Here is a 13,443-nt window from a genome sequence, read left to right as displayed (position 1 = left end):
AAGCTACGAGGGCGAGGCGCAAGGCTTTCACGAGCGCACTGTTATCACGTGCTCACGAGGGAGAGAGATAGGCATTTAATCTGGCGGCGTGCGCTCTTAGCGTCAACTGCATAACCACTCTGTAAGCTGTTCCCGATTATGGAAAGCTTTTAGAAATGCGTTCCGAGGTAGGTTTTGCCGCTGTTTGAACACCTCACCGCATATCAGTTGTGTCTTCATGTGGTTAGAACCTTACGTGCGCAAAGAGCTCCGATTGATCGAGATTATCATTCACCACAAAAAGAAAAAGCGCTGGAGCTGAGAAGACGTGTTTATATGTTTCAGTTTTGTCTCATTTGTTTTGCGTCGCCTTGGGAGGTTGGAACCTTGCCCACCACGACGCTGAACGTCAAAGATACGCCGCTGAAGAGATTTCGAGTAAGGTGGGCCAGATTTAAAGTCACAAAACTCAACCGAAAACCCAAGGTGCAAGCAAGCTGCCGAACCAGGCTGCGATACGCGCCAGTTTCATGACTGCCTCGTCGTCGACGGCAGCCACGCGGGCGCCGCAAGGACTGCCGCCTGACGGAGCATCCTCGTCGACGCATTCTTCAATGCCGACAGATGCCCGCCCTGCCACTTCGTTCGACACTCTTCAACGTCGGCGTGTAACGTGGATAGCTCCACACCCACCGTGCCTGACTCTCTCCCTCAGCTCACCGTGTCCGTCGCTCCGGTCAAGCATTCCCCTATTGGACGGGATGGGATGGGCGTCGTTCGAGAGCAGAGAAGCTAGCAGTAAGATAGCATTTGAGATACCATCCATCCATCCATCCATCCATCCATCCATCCATCCATCCATCCATTCATTCATTCATTCATTCATTCATTCATCCATCCATCCATCCATCCATCCATCCATCCATCCATCCATCCATCCATCCATCCATCCATCCATCCATCCATCCATCCATCCATCCATCCATCCAGCACTACTAATCCTGAGAAGTTGCGCGCTGTTAGAGGTGGAGCTCCAACCCTATAGAAGGCCACCGGTACTGGGGGATTGCGCTTCGATCCCACCGCTGCCGCCAGTTGTTAGATGCGGGCCCCTGGTTCGCCTGGGCCGTCTCTCGCCAAGGTCGATGTCCACGGGTTCCTGATCGGGAGACTGCTGTTATGGGATGAAGAAGAGACGAGATGGGCTTTGTGGTGGGGAAGAGACTGAAAGGGTTTATTTACATTTTTACATAGTTCGAAAGAGTGAATCGGGAGCTGCTGATCACATGCCAGATCGCTGCTTAAATAGGGTCCCCTGTCCCCAGGTCCCTAGTTGGGAAATTTAGTTCATTAAAAATGCGTCGAATTCCTGTGATGTAGATCACGTGTCCAGTATTTAGGGTCCGCCTTCCAGGACGCCCCCAACAACACTCTCTTGCCACTTCTGGCAAGTTATGGTCCGCGCTGTCTAGGCAGCAGCGATGAATAGCTCGAAGGGGGCCCCAAACAACGTTGAAGGTCAGTCACCTGCACTTCACAGCGGTAGCGTGGGAACGAAAGGCTGCCACTGCACTTTGCAGAAGGTTCCACGTAAGAAAAATCACTTAGGGCAAGAGGAGGTTGTTTTCGAAGCACGAGGATTCCAGCGTCGTTGGCTTAGTCAAACACGGCCGCGTTTGCCACGGCTCATTTGCAGCCCCGCGCCGCTCGCCGCTTGCCGCCTCCCCCGCCGTCCCTTCCGGGAGAAGGACATCGTTATGTCCCGGGTGAGTCCGGCGTTGAGAGCAAACGACAGGTTCCCGAAAGCCGTTCTCAGGCAGCGGACGGCCGTTTCACCCCGTAAACAGCAGGGGGGGGGGGGGTTCCTTGTAGACGCCGCCACCTGCATTCGTGGCGCAGCCACCCCGACGACGGCCCTTTGAAGCTTCTGTCGATTGATGCTTCTCGTGGCTTGAATATTCTTGGCCTGTTGGCGTCTTCAAACGTAACAGCGCCAACACCAGCTGTTCAACTCACGTAGTGATACAAGCCAGGCCGATGGGACGCCGGGGCTGTTACCGCCTTGTCCTACAAGATCCGTTGACTCTACCGGTTTGCTTGGCGTAGTACAGTGCCTTCATGTCTAGCCTTCGTTCCCGTTCCCGTGTTTCGTTCCCGTCTTATCGTTTCTTATCACTGTCACAAAGAAGGCAAATGCAAAATATCTGCCCGAATCCTGCGTCTGCGGCGATCATTGGTAATTCCACAACCCTTGGTGCCCTCTGCAGATCGTCGGATCATTACATACCTTTCCCAGCTTGTCGAGAAAAGGATCAGGCGAAGAAGTTAGCAAGCAGTCTTCAAGTGTCGCGGTTACAAAACGCGTTCGCAATGCTGCTCTATCATGCGAAGGTAGGTAAGTAGGTAGGCCTCAGACATTGCTGGCACATACCCACTGCGGGGGAGTGGCCAAGACACAGGCGGTTAATTGCTGGATACAGGAAAGTTTTGACGGGAAAAGGAGTGGTAATAGTATGTAGGCTGATAGATTGGAAGACGCAAGGACAGGGGTCCTGTTAACTCGGAGATCGAAGACGGGGCAATGGCTTAATGTGCATAACAGTATAGAATGTCTGTATGTTTCAATGTCGTACTGACTGAGAGCGGGAAAAAGAAATTCGAATAAGAGTCGCTGCGTTTCTTGAAGGAAATTTTGCACAGCAGAGAGCACACTCCTGTCGCTTCGTCCAAGCAAAGAAGCGCCAATTGAAAGAGCAACCGCGGAGGACACAGGCAAACCCAGTTGATGAAATGGAATTTGCAAAAGACGCTTCCTCAAATGAGAGAAGCGGCGGCAGAACAGCAGGAAGTTACCTATTGTCTCAGGTTCGGCACAAGAATTGAACAATGGGGAAGCCGCCAGGCCAGATCTGTGAAAGTAGAAATTTAGAAGGGGAGCCCGGCAACGCAAACGCGTGAAAGAGGCCTCTAGTCTGCGCGAGCGCCAGTATTTGCTACTCCAAGGATGCAGAAGATGCTGATATTCGGGAGATGATGTAGGAGCCGAGGCAGCAAATTACTGAAATATTGTGTAGCTGCGAAACCTCACTGCAGCTGTATATGCAAGGTTGGCAGGACAGCAACAATCAGGCCGCAGAGAGAGGCCCTTGCTAAGGAATCTGCAACCTCATTTAAGTGAAAGCCCATGTGACCTGGTACCCAAAGCAACCCTCCCAAATTTATATGGAGCAGAATCAGGAACCTAAACAGGCGTAATGCCTGAGACTCTGTAGGTGAGGATAATGAAGAGCAAATGGACAGAGAGTCCGTCATAACAACGACCTGGCAAACGGTAGTTTCTAATTTTAGCACGGCTAAGATTACTGCTAATAATTCAGCCAGAAAAATTGGAGTGAAGTCAGGAAGACGGAGAGTAAAAGACCAACCCAGTGAAGGCGAAAAAATTCCCACACCTGCCTTTTCGCGATCCTGCGAGGCATCGGTAGCAATAAGAACATGTGAGGGAGAGGCCCTTAGGTGGTCCTGCAACAAACCCTGAAGAAGCGGAATAAAAGGCTGCAGCATTGTATTCGATGAAAAAATGTCATCGAATTTAATCTGGACAGAAGATGAGTTGTTATGCATTTGGCGGACATCTTTGAAATGAATCTTTATGAGATCAAGGATGGACTGCACGAAACATATCTGCGGCGAATGAAAACGAGACCAGGCGGCCCTAAAAAAGGCGGAAGGTTGACTAAGAAATATTATACTGGAGGCATGAAGAGGTGAGTCGCACAATTTTAAAAATGTTTGAACTGTTAAAAGACGCAACCTAACTGATAACGATGGGATTCGCGCATGAAGATGCAGAACAGCATTGGCGACATATTTTGGAAGCCCCAGACAGAGGCGCAACGCCTCACGCTCCAAGAGCACAAGAGGGCGAAGTTTATAGGCCGGAGCTCCTGAGAATAAAACACACCCGAACTCCAAAATTGGGCAAACGTACATTTTTATAAACCATCAGAAGTGTATGCCTTCTCATGCTTGACCCACAGCACTACAAAGCCTGCGCTGGATGCCAATGGCCCGAACTCCTTTTGCAGAAACTTTCTCAATGTGTGGCCGCCAGGAAAGAGTAGAGTCGTATATAACTCCGAGATACTTCACCGTCTGAACTTGAGGTATGTTATTTCTATAGACCAGGCAGATATTTACAGGAACAGGAACTGATAATACTAACAATGAGCCTTTCTTCACATTAAAGGACAGATGAATTCTTCCTAACCAGTTGTCAAGAACATTGAGGTAATTTTGCAGGGTTCAATAAAGAGTGTGAATATCGCCTGCTGATGCAAAAAATGCAATATCGTCGGCGTACACATAAGTTTTTACATTTTCAATGCATGTAATTGAGCTTAGAAAAATGTTAAAAAGAACAGGTGAGAGAACTGATCCTTGCGGTACACCTCTTGTCTGTTGAAATCTTGATTAAACATCATTTTGTCAGCATTAAAATTCTCTATGGTCCAAAAAAGCAGAAATCCAGGCTACAAAATAGCTTGGGAAGTTGAGATCTTGTAATCTGAGTAACAGAGTCAAGTGCTGTACGCCGTCGTATGCTTTACTGATATCCGAGGTGACAAGCGCAGCAAACTGTTTTCTACTACGTGCTAACTTAATACGACTCTCTAGGTCAGTATGATCACACCATATTGAACAAGGCGGCCTGAAACCAATTTGACACGGATTCGAGAGAGCATTTTCCGAAATGAATGACATGACACGGCTGAGAAGGACCCTTTCAACCAATTTCACTAGGTTCGATGTTAATGAAATAGGGCATATTTTGTCTAAAGTTCAGCCCTCCCCTTGCTTTTTAAGCAATTGAGCTATTTCAGCAAGACGCCACTCATGAGGTATCCCAGGACCTTTAATAGAACGGTCAACTAGAGCCAGGAGGTCCTGAGGAGATTCATTGAACAAAATTTTGGTCACAGATGAAGTAAGCTTATCGGGGCCAGGAGCTGCTGGGAATAAGCGCGGAACAATTTGCGACAGTTCAGGCTTAGAGACCTCAGTGCAATCACTTGAGGTGCATGTGAATATAGCAGGAGAAGGTAGAGTAGATGTAAAGCGAAGCCCTAGGTCACACGCAATATCCTCTAAGGCCTTTGCGATGTCAGCAGGGGACTAAACGAGGAATTCAATGTTGACAGCCAGTGGAATCATCTTGTTGCGTCTCATGAAATTAAACAAAGCTCGTTTATTTCCTTATTGCGAAAGGAAACCATAATGCTATGCTTTGTATTATACTCCTCCTTCGCACGGGCGACAGTGATTTTAAATGTTGCTGCAACATAACTATAATCCAACCAATTTTTTGGGCATGATTGATGAGAAGTTTCTTCCAAGCTGCTTTCCGTCGTCTATATGCACGCGTGCACTCAGCATTCCACCAATTGTTCGCTATTGCACCCTTGGTTCCCTTAACCAAAAATTCAGACTTGCTTTGCATGATCCAGTACTGAACATAGATGCGTAGCCTGGCTTTCGGCACCTGTCTCAGAGCAAGGGTCTGAAGTGATTTTGAGAACTGATTTTAGAGTCTCTTTAATGCAACTGTAAATTATTAATGTGCGCTGATGTCGCCCAGGAAGAGTTAATTTACACGCAAACTTGAAACTAATCGGTAGATGATCACTGTTGCACAGTCAACAGGCGCCCTAGACATATTAGAGATTCCTGGGTAGGATAAAGTTAAATCCAAGGCAGAGCAGCATTGACTCCGAGCAAACGTAGGCAATCCAGTATTGTTGCAGATCAAGTAGTTGTCAGAAGCCCAATCAAATAGTCTAGAACCAAAGCTGTCTGTTTTAAACCCCCACGTAACATGATGCGAATTGAAGTCTCCAAGTAATAAAACCTGAGAACGACTACTAGACATGAGTGAGGCAAGGGGCCGAGTGCCATGCACAGCAGACGGGAAATATGCATTAGCTACCGTAAAGGGCTGTTGACCTGGGATACTGAGGTCATCCGCAAGAATTTCACATTCATTGTCCGCATATTGGAAAGAAATGCATGCCCTGTGGCAAAACTTTGTAGAGATGAGCACTAACAACCCTTTCCCTTGCGATGACTGGTCAAGCCGGAACGGACGGTAATTCTTGAGATGATCATTGAAATTTGTAGTTAGCCATGTTTCCTGTAATGTAACTAAATCTGGTAGAAGCTGATTGCATCAGCAATTTAAATCTGTTTAAGGTGAGAACATAGATAGGCAATTCCACTGGAGTACACTTAAGAACCCTATCTTGGCGGGAGTGTCGCAGCCGCGACTGCCTTTTCTAGAATTTTGGTCTTAGAATCTTGACTTGCGTTGCTTTTCTTTGGCTTTGACTGGGGGCAAGATGGACCAGCAATATTCAAAGGAGACCCACTTAATTTCTGCGCGCAAAGATCAGACTCCATATCCACACAGTCCATAGAGGATGCGTCCATACCGCGGTTCTAAGGAGGGGCTGGAGAGGTCTTTTGTTGCTGACATTGGTCTTGGCCCTGTGGAGCGGAATTGATTACCCCAGAAGGAGGAGCAGCTTCCGAAGCAGAAAAGGCAAGAGCGGAGCGGTCGGCACCTGCAGCATATTGGTTATCTGGGTAGCTATTACCTGCGAAATGCACGCGGAAACGGTTTCCATAATGCGATCCATTGCATTTGCCACAGCGTTCTCAACTTCCGCTGTAATAGCATGGGACCAACTGGCATCCATTATGGGTGGGAATTTAGCGGCCCAACTAGAGTAGCCTGAGGCTCTCTCCTTGACTGCGGCAAAAGCTTCTGTGACGTTCCTTGTGTGTGCTACGAGGTTCCGCGTTCGACGGCGCGGCGTAGACGGAGCCCCCAGTGGCGGCGAAAGCACAACCGGACCCCCTTTCATGTTTCTACTGTATATGGCTGCAAGCAACTTGAGTGAGATTGCTTTTGGGCCTGCCGCCGTGGACCGCACGGAGACGACCCAGATGACAGCGGCATCATCAATTACCCAGCCATACTCGTTGAGAGTGACGACCAGAACGAAGGGGTTTAAGCCCAACCGGACCCCCTTTCCATAGTGTCGGCACGAGACGAACGCCGCCGCCGCCGCCGCCGCCGCCGCCGCCGCCGCCGCGGGGAGACGGGCGTTATCTTCCCCAATTGCCGTGGCCGTTCCAGGGGAGGCCTCGTTTCGGCGGGCCTGGCCCCGTGGCAAGACGGCGGGCATCATCAATCAACCCTCCCGAGCACATCCCTGGACAAGGGACCACTTTCGCGGCCTTTTAGTGACCTCGCGTTCCGGCCTTGAGGGGCGAGGGTCATTTGATGGAGAACGGAGGCCGGTGACCCGCGGGAATCGACAGCGGGCCAGAGCGCGCCTTACCACAGCCGACGCTATGCGCTACCTCGAAGACAACCTTCTTTCCCTCGGACTCAACACGTGAGAGGGGCGAGACCATAAGTGCGGTGGGGTGTTTGTGCTCCCAAGTGAAAGCCCTAGGCCCCCCCCCCCTCCGGCGTGGGCATCCTCACCCTAGGCAGTGTGGGGATAAGAGGATATAAAAATCGACAAGGAGTACCGAAGAAGGACGCTCAGGACGACATCGTTCGCCAAGGGGGCCTTCAGCACCGAAGCCCGACGGCGTGCAGCTTCTGCCAGCAACCGTTCGAGCTCAACTCCGGAACCGCTCCATCGTCTCCATGAAGTCGTCGGCACGTAAGCTCGGACGCCCCAGCCTCTGATGTATAATCATAATCATGTGTAATTATTGAATATATCTGTTTGTTTAAACTGAGCCATACGGTGTCTCTTTGCCTCTCTGTCCCGTGTGGACCTGCGCATTATGGGGGGTCATCACACTGGTGTCAGAAGTGGGGTCTCAAAAGCAAATGTCCTCTGAATGCTGCGACATTCATGACTTCAAAATTGTAATCAAAAGGGAATCACGGGACTGATTGTGGGACTTTTACCCCCATTTGAGAGGCTTGAGGCACCGGAGGGCTTGAAAAAAAAAATGTCTGTATCCGAGGAAGCTCCCACTCCACAGCCATCGCTCGGAGCAAGCATGCTGGCATTAGGAAGCGTCATTCCGGCGTTTACAGGAGACAAGACAGGGGTTCCAATATGAGATTTCTTTTCCATGCTAGAAGAGATTGGGAAAATGGGGGGATGGTCCGATGCTCAAATGCTGGGAATGGCGAGGTGTAAGATGGCAGGAGCTGCTCATGATTTTGCATGGCGAGACGAAGAAGTAAAATCCACAAAATCATTTGCGGAATTTAAGAAGCTCGCGTTTGAGCATTTCGACACTGAACCACGTCACGTGCGGGTACAGAGGTTCCGTGACGCCGGACCGATGGTAGGGGAGGACGTGCGAACGTTTGCGTCGTGGCTTCAGCGCCTAGCACGCGATACGTTAAGCAGGGAGGAGGAAGGAGACCAGCTAAGGAAGAAATACGCGGAGGATGTACTTAAAGAGGAAATGACCGCTTTGTTCGTGGCTGGTCTGCAAGACCCCGTGCGCCGGTTCGTGCTCTCGCGCAAGCCGAGCAATTTCGACCAAGCCGTGGCGGCCGCATTGGATGAGGAACGAAATGAGGCGTTAACGACGGCCGCAGCGAGAGTACGCGTCATAGAGAGAGCGGCGCTCAACCCTGAGGTTGCTCTCTTGACAGAGCGGTTAGATCGCTTAGAACAGCTGCTATCTCAGCAGGTGGAACGCCAGGTGGAAGCGCGCGCTCAACAGCGCCCATTAGCTGGAAACCGGAGACCGCCACAAAGTTACAGGCGCGGTATGCGAGATTTTGAAGAAATCGTATGCTTCGCTTGCCAGGGTCGCGGACACACCGCCAGGTTTTGCCAAAACGTGCGCCGTGGGGAGCCACAAAGAGAAGCAGGCGAGACACGCCCTAAGCAAGCCTACAGCGGGGCTCCAGATACCGAGACAAAAAGCTAGATAGTCCTCCCCAGCCTGAGGGGCGTGGGGAGGGAGCAGTGAATGATGAGGTGGTGGTAGTTTGTGTGGCCGACGAGGCATGCCCTGTTGTGCGTTGCAAGTTAAATGGTTGTTGCATGGAATTGTTGATAGATACGGGGTCAAAGGTGACATTGCTTAAGGAGAGCAGTTTTAACACGCTTCGAAGGAAGGGGGACCGCGAGGTGTTGGAAGCGTCTGGTGGTATGGCAACCAAATTTGTAGGCATAACGGGGGATCCTCTTGGCATAAGTGGACTCTACCGGTTACACTTCTCTCTCGGCGGAATTGCATTGGAGCACCCCTGCTACGTATGCCCGGACACGGTGCCTCTGCCAAACGGAGTGTCAGGTATATTAGGGCAGGATTTTTTTAGAAAAGGGAAGGTAGTAGTCTCATTCTCTGAGGAAGAGGTTAATGCGGGCGGCTCAAAAGTTCCGTTTTTGAACAGGAGAGGGGCGGAGATTCGCATTACCGATATTGACACCCGTCAAAGAGTGGGATCATTGGAGAAGGTATATTCGCGGGTTGCCGTCAGGCTGGTCGATGAGGCGGTCGTCCTTCCTTGGTCGGAGCACATTTTGTACGCGTTTGTGCCTTCAGATGTAGAGAGCGGCGCCGTGGGAGTGCTTGAGCCGGTCGACTCTCTCAGCAATGGCCTGAAGGCAGCCGCTTGCCTCGTGACAGTTAATGACGCCCACAGAGTGCCCCTACGGGTGGTTAACTGTAGCCAGCAGCCAATGAGCCTTCCCAAGAACAAAACATTGGCTTTCTTCACCTCTGCGATAGAGAAACGTGAGCCCATCGATACGGTACTCGCAACTGTAGAGTATGCTAGTCCTTCGGCTGCTCCAAAGGTGTCGTTCGATCTTTCTCACGTAAAATCCAGGGAGAGGGAGGCTCTGGCTGGTTTGCTGAACTACTCGGAGGTATTCGCCGCGCCCAACCTGGATTTGGGCTGCTGTGTCGTTATAAAGCACAGGATAGAAACCGGCACTTCATCGCCCGTTTACCAGCGTGCGTACAGGATTCCTTACTCCCAACGTGAGGAGATGGAGCGGCAGGTGCAGGACCTGACTGATCGCGGCATTGTCGAACACTCAAAGTCACCCTGGGGAGCACCAGCACTATTAATGGAAATGCCAGATGTCTCGTATCGATTGGTAGTGGACTACCGCAAAATAAATGCCGTAACTCGTATCGATCCATACCCCATCCCCAATATACAGGAGACGCTTTCTCAGCTGGGCTCTGCCAGACACTTCACGGTAGTGGACATGGCGGCGGGATTCTGGCAGATAGCAATGGATCCGGCAGATGCCGAGAAAACGGCATTCTACACGCCCTCAGGGCACTATGAATGGAAAAGAATGCCGATGGGTCTGGCCAACAGCCCTGCTGTCTGGCAGAGAACCGCTGAAGTTATCCTGGCAGGTCTTCTGGGGAGGCTGTGCTTCGTGTATATGGATGACATAATCATATACAGTGACAGTTTTGAGAACCATTTGCGCGATATTGAGCAGGTTTTGGTGCGACTAAGAGCAGCGGGTCTCAAGCTGAAGCCCTCTAAGTGCCAATTCCTCAAAAACGAGGTGAAATACCTCGGGCACGTTGTTTCAGCTGACGGCGTGCGACCGGACCCTGAGAAACTAAGGTGTGTCTCGGATTTTCCATCCCCGACTAGCGTCCGCCAGGTCCGGCAAATTCTCGGCCTGATCGGTTACTACCGATTGCACATAGAGGAGTTCGCCAAGCTCGCTAAGCCGCTCACCGCCTTAAAAGCCAAAAATGTCGCCTTTCGCTGGGAAGAAAACGCGGAGGATGCTTTTGGGGCCCTGAAAAGGAAGCTAATGAGTGCACCGCTGTTGCGCCACCCGGATTTTAATTTGCCCTTCGTTATGGCCACAGATGCGTCAAAGTTCGCAGTTGGTGCCGTGCTATCTCAGGTTATCGAGGGCAAAGAACATCATGTTGCTTTTGCTAGCCGACAGCTGAGCCCCACAGAGCAAAAGTACGGAGCTACGGAAAGGGAGTGCCTCGCCGTTGTCTGGGCAGTAAAGCACTTCAGATGCTACCTTTACGGCCGCAAATTCAAGCTAGTCACAGACTGCCATCCTCTGAAATGGGTGATGAGTGTCAGGGACCCTAGCTCGCGACTCGCTAGATGGAATCTACACCTGCAGGAATACTGCTTTGAAGTTGAGCACAAGTCAGGAAAGACACATCTGAATGCTGATGCACTCAGCCGCACAGCTGCCGTGGCAGCTATAGATGAGTTTGTCCCCGTAGTCGACCCCGCCGAATTACGCACAGAGCAGTGCAAAGATCCTGACCTGAAGCGAATAATCGAAAGCTTAGAGGGCGCACCGTCTCACCCCGAACAGCTAGGTTATTTCATTGGCAAAGACGGCACCCTGTGTCGGCGCACGAGGCCAACCAGGAAAGGGAGACCAGAGAAAACCGCTTGGGAGAAAGTCGTCATACCTCGGTCGTGGACAGAAAGGGTTCTTCGCGCGTTTCACGATGCGCCATGCGCCGGTCATTTTGGCGTAGCGAAGACACGCAGGCGTGTGGAGCGTTTGTACTTTTGGAGTGGCATGCGACAGGATGTTAGAGACTACTGTGTGAAGTGTCATTCCTGTCTCGAAAGAAAAACACCCAAGGGACGAAGACCAGCTCCAATTCAGCCGTTCCCTGAGGTTTCGGCTCCCTTCGAGCGGACAGGTATGGACATAATGGGCCCATTGCCCACGACTACTTCCGGAAACAAGTACATTTTAGTATTTGTCGATCACCTTTCAAAATACGCGGAAGTGGTAGCACTCCCAGATCAGAAGGCAGACACGGTTGCAAGAGCATTTGTCGAACAGATCGTGCTCCGACATGGACCCCCGAGGCAACTCTTGACAGATCGGGGAACGAACTTCGTGTCGAAGCTAATGAGGAGAGTTTGCGAGCTGCTTAAGATCGCTAAGAAGCAGACAACACCGTACCATCCGGCTTGCAACGGCGCGGAGGAGCGACTGAACCAAACCGTGGCCGGGTTCCTGTCGCATTTTGTTTCGCGCGACCAGCGGGACTGGGACTTGTGGCTCCCGTATGCAATGTTTGCCTACAATTCCGCAGCACACGAGAGCACGGGCGAATCGCCATTCTTTCTTCTCTACGGCCGAGACCCGGAACAGCCTAGTGAAGTGCCAGAGGGCCCCCGTCGTGTCCCATACGCTTCACTGGACGACTATAAGGTTGAGCTAGAATCGCGCTTGCAAGTGGCGAGGGATATCGCAAAGGAGGCCTTAAAGTAAGCGGCGAAGCGCAGGAAGGAGGTGCATGATCGCAGTGCTAGAGACGCGCCGTTTGATGTGGGGGACAGCGTGTACATTGAAAACTGCCAAAGGCAGATTGGGCTAGCTCGTAAGTTCCAGACGAAGTGGAAAGGACCGCGCGAGGTTGTCGAGAAGCTTTCTCCGGTAAACTTCAGAGTCCGAGACGTGAACCGGCGCTTGATAAGGATACACGCAAATCGCCTCAAGTCGGCACCGGTTCAGTATTCACGAAATGAGGAAAAAGAAAGCGCGGATTTTGATGGGGACAGAAGTGAAGCGGAGCGCGCAGATAGTTCGCAAGAAACGCCCTCTCCTGCATTTGTTCGGCAGGCGCCAGAGGTGACGGCCGGAATGCCACCGGATTTACTTCATGCATTGTTAGAAGAAGAAGCGCGCCAGGTTGCCGCGCAGATAGCGCCAGGAGAGGCTCCTGCCACGAGCCCTCGCGAGTCCCAAAGCAGACAAAGGGTCACAGACTTACTTAGTATGACTCATGAATGCCGATATTCGCTGCGAAATCGGAAAGCTAAGTCGGACTAATGGCGTAAACAGAGCGGAGTTGTGAACTGGTTAGAATTGTGTAATGCCGCAGCTCATAACATTGCTATGTGCTTATGCGTTAAGTTATCGGAGTTGGTAGTTAAACCTTTCTGTCATTAAGTAACACCTTCACAGGAGAGCATGCGGAGCGCATGCAGAACCTGCCCTACTTCCTTTCGTTATCTATATTTTTGTCTGTGCCGCGATCGTGCTAGAAGTGGGAGCTCCTTTGTAACTGTAATAAATTTATTTCGTCCAGTTTGGACTAGAAAGGAGAGGCTTGGGTGCTGAGTTTCATGTTTATCTGTAAAAGAAGATCAGTGCTGCCCCTGGAGACACCAGTTATGACAGCGGAGGCATATGGTGTTGTGCAGTGGTGTTGAGTGCAGCGAAAAGTGTTTTGTCGGACGCACTGTGCGAGGCGATTCAGAAAGACAAGGGGAGCTGCATGGACTCAAATGTTCGGAGAACATTCTTCTGGAGGGTGAGCGAGTGTGACGTTCCTTGTGTGTGCTACGAGGTTCCGCGTTCGACGGCGCGGCGTAGACGGAGCCCCCAGTGCGGCGACAGCACAACCGGACCCCCTTTCATGTTTCTACTGTAT

Source organism: Amblyomma americanum, chromosome 1 (assembly GCF_052857255.1).
Source record: "Amblyomma americanum isolate KBUSLIRL-KWMA chromosome 1, ASM5285725v1, whole genome shotgun sequence".
NCBI lineage: Eukaryota > Metazoa > Arthropoda > Arachnida > Ixodida > Ixodidae > Amblyomma > Amblyomma americanum.
This window is presented reverse-complemented; position numbering follows the sequence as displayed.